Source organism: Alligator sinensis, unplaced genomic scaffold (genome assembly GCF_000455745.1).
Source record: "Alligator sinensis unplaced genomic scaffold, ASM45574v1 scaffold16_1, whole genome shotgun sequence".
NCBI lineage: Eukaryota > Metazoa > Chordata > Crocodylia > Alligatoridae > Alligator > Alligator sinensis.
Window position 1 is genome coordinate 1,752,631 of NW_005842045.1, and position 4,285 is coordinate 1,756,915.

Below are 4,285 nucleotides of genomic sequence, written 5' to 3' on the forward strand. Positions count from 1 at the left end.
AGGGAGATGTGTGGCCAGGCCAGCAGCACCAGGGCCAGTGCCTGTGCTCTCAGGGGTGGGGCAGCCAGGAGACATTGCCTGGGGGGTGGAAAAGGGGGAGGCCATGGCCAGGCTACCTGGCATGGCACAGGAGCCCCAGCTCAGGGCAAGTGGTTCCAAAGGCCTCCCCTCCTCCTCCCTTCAGCCTGTGCCAGGGCTGGACTTGATCTGCCACTGCCTGCATGAGTCAAAGTCACCACAGCCGCTGTGCTTCAGCCCAGGTCAGACAGGAGCACCTGGGGTGCACCTTCCAACAGGGCTGGGCGGGGCAGGGAGCTGTTGGTCATGAGTGAGGGGCACTGGCAGGGCTGTGAGGGGCGGCTGTGACTGGGAAGTGAGGGACACCAGAGAGGGCAGGGGTCTGTGGGTCAGGAGTGCAGGGCACCGGCAGGACCAGGGGGCTTGTTCTTCTTCTGGAAGATGACTTCAGAAAGTTGACTCTTCCAACCATTTAAGAGTAGATCTGTCAATATTACTACAATTTTTCAGACTGTTTTCTCCCTCTGGTGGGCATATAGGGGGCAGTCAGTATATGCTGGGCTGTCTGATCTCCTTTGCTACAGGGGCACAATGGTGAATTTATAAGGCTCATTTTTATGTTTGATTTTATTGAAGGCTCCATAGCCTGACTGCAGTTGATTCAGGTTTACTCACACCTTACATGAGAGTTTCTGACCAGGAGGGTATGAAGATGGTAATTGTATGTAGTTGTGTAGTGGAGTGTGATTGTTATTCCATTACTCTTCCCACCCTCTCTGGGGCCATGCTTAAAGTATGGTGCCTTCTGCCTCCTCTATGATGTTTCTGGTGGAGACTAGTAGGGGTTTTCTGCTTCTTAGATGTTTGTGCACTGGGTATTTTTCTATCATGTCATGTAGTGGATGGTCTTCCTATTGGGCTTTGATTGCCAAGTCAAGTAGTATTCCAGACCTCTTGATGTTATGAGGGGGGATTCCTGCCAAGATTAATATGTTTTCCTGTTCTGTCTATACTGGACAGCCACTTATTGTTTGCAGTACAGAATTCAGAGCACAGTCCAATTTGTGGGTGTGGGCGCTATTTGTCCACACAGGGAGGCATTATTCTGCCAGTGTGTATACCATGGCTAGTGTAGTCCACCTGTGTGTATACCACGGCTAGTGTAGTTGTCCTCAAGGTAGAGAAGTTGGCCCCCCATATTGTACCGGCTAATTTTTTAATGGCTGCTGCCCTTGAGGCTACCTTGTACTCCAGGTAGTGGTGGAAGGTTAAGCTTCTGTCTAGAGTGATACCCAGGTAGGTTGGTGTCTTCTTGAAGGGTAACTCTTTTCCCTCCACAACAACTCATATCTTGGCATTCATGGCACAATTGTTCAGGTGAAAAAGTGTTGAGGTCATCTTCTGTATATTCAACTTCAATCGCCAATGTTTTAGGTAGGGAGCTATGAGTTCCATGTCATGGTTCAGTTTGGCCTCTATTGATAATATGTTATTACTGGCAGCAGCAAGTGCCAGATCATCTGCATACATATATTTGGTTAATGTGGTGCTTATGTAGTCTGCCATGTAGATGTTAAAGAGGGTGGGAGCTAGGATAGAGCCTTGTGGTACCACAATCCTGAGTCTCTTGTGATGACTTGTCTTTCCGCATGATGTACTCAAAGTAAAGAACTGATTCAAGATCATCTCCATGATAAAGTTAACAAGACTTCTGTGTGGTAGCATGGTAAGTAGCTTATACCAAAGGCCTGGGTGCCAGGCCATATCGTAGGCTTCTATTAGGCCAACTAGAACCACTCCAACCTTTTCTCAATTCTCAAAGGTTCTCTCAATGTCAGTTGTAAGAGCTGCCACATGGTCAAGGGTTGACTGGTTTCTCCTGAAACCTGCTTGCTCATGCGGCAGCTGTTGATCAACAATTGGTGCAATCCAGTTCAGGATAAGCTGCTCTAGGAGTTTATAAACAACTGATAGAAGTGATATGGGTCTGTAGCTCTTTGGGTCTGCCAGGTCTTTCCCTGGCTTCTTTATTGCAATGATGTTGGCCTTGCACCAGATTTCTGATATCTTGCAATGATGTATGCATGTTAACAGAAAGCTACATAGTCAGTCTTGAGCTATAGGCCCATGTTTAATGAGGCATTCAGGAAAAATGTGGTCAGGACCAGAACCTTTTCCTGTTTTAATGTGAGATAGTGCTGTCTTCATCTCTTCTTCAGTAAAAGCAGCTGTCATGTTTTGATTTGCTGTTGGCGATTTTAGGATGGTGTGGTTTTCTGCTCGATGACCATTTCAAAACTCCTATCTGGTTCTAGAAAGTTGCCGTTTGTGACTAATACTCTTGCAATGGCATTTGGTTGAACAGGGCAAAGTCTTTGTTTCTTTCCCTCTCCAGTTAATCTCTTGATGGTTGACCAAGCCTTTCAGCTTGAATGTAACATGTCACTTGTTCCTCTTCATCTCATTTAGGTGGAGCTCTAGCTTGTCAGTGGAGTGATGTCTATCCATGCTATCAAGTGACTATTCTATGATCTGCAATAGTTTACTGTATTTCTCATCCCAGCAGGGGATGTACTTATTATGGTGCCCTCTGGGTATGGTGACATGGGCTGTTGTAAGGACAATGGAGGTGAAGTTGGTGTATGCCTTGTTGATGTTTTCAGCAGTAGGTGTTGGTAGTTCACATGCTGAATCCTTAGTCTTCTCATAGTGTAATAACCAATTAGCCTTCTGGAAGTTCCATCTAGGTGCTGGTTTGCTTGGTGTTTCAATGACTATGTTAGTAGTTGTTATTATCAATATGGGGTGGTGTTATGATTTGGGAAGGTGGCTTAATAAATACCATTATTGTTGGTTCTGATTGTGTGCCAGCCCACCACACTGTCTTTGTTGGTCTCAGTGCCCCATCTACCATATGTGATGGTCTTTGGTTGTTTAGGGTCAGGTATGGGCAGTACATTGCTGATACTTGCTTAGGTGACCAGTGTTTCTCCATTCTTATTGTTCCAGTGGTAGCTCCAGTGACTATTGTAGTCTCTCCAAATAGAGCAGGCATCGGCATAGTTGGCATCAAGATGCCATCATAGTTGGTTTCAAGATGAAACTGGATGCTCATCTTGCTGGGATCCTATGACCCCAGCTGACTTCCTGCCCTTTGGGCAGGGGGCTGGACTCGATGATCTTCCGAGGTCCCTTCCAGCCCTAATGTCTATGAAATCTATGAAATCATGTCACAGGTTATCTGTGCTTGAGGCTATTTGTACACATTCGCGATAGTAGTATCTGCGATTCTTATCACTGACCATCCAGTCTCCTGTTGTGGTGTATACGTCTGGAGGAGAAGGTAATATAGGTTGTAGTGCGTGAAGGTAGCAATGACTTGCACTTGACTTGGTATAAAGTCTGCAAGTACATAGCCTGGTATCTTCAATCTCTGTTTAGTTTTTCAGTGAGTCTCTTGTAAGAGGATCACATCTGGTTTGTATTCACTATTCAGATGCTCATGTATATTAATCTTGAAGGTTGTAAGACCTTTAACATTGAGTTGTAATATTGTAAGGTTCATGATAGCTTGGAAGTAAATGGACTAATCATTCTGAAATTGTCTCAGTGATGTCTTTCATTTCACTGTGGGATGGACTCCTCAGCTACTCACAGGATGTACCATGAGAAGGTATATGTCTTGCATCCTGCCAGGGGGCTGCGGGCTGGGAATGAGGAGCACCAGAAAACACAGAGGGGCAGGAGTCTATGGGTCACTGGTAAGGCTGGGGGTCAGGAGTGAGGGGCACTGGGAGGGGGCTGTGGCTTGAGAGTGAGAGGCAATGGCAGGGGCAGGGCACTAGCATATCAGGGCTGCTCAGCACCAAAAAGCAGCTGGGGGGCGGGAGAATAAGGGAACAGCCACAACTGGACCCGTGTCCTAGTGAACAAAGAAAGCAGGGGGAGCTCTGATTTTCTATGATAAAAAAAACACAAACTCAAACGCCAAAATATATAGGTATTTATCATTTATTTTATTATAATGATTGAAGCACTGGTAGGCTTCCAATTTGCTTTAAAATTGTAAATATATCAATACAACATTGTGTTAAATTGAGATCTATATATATAGTGGTGTTTCATTTTAATAGCAGAATTTGGGTTTTTTAATCACAGAATTTGGGGTTTTTTAAATCAGACAATTTGCAATTTTTAAACAGAGAAAACCAGGATCCTTGCATAAAGATATGCACTTACCTTGTACAAAATAAGACTTTTGGAAGTG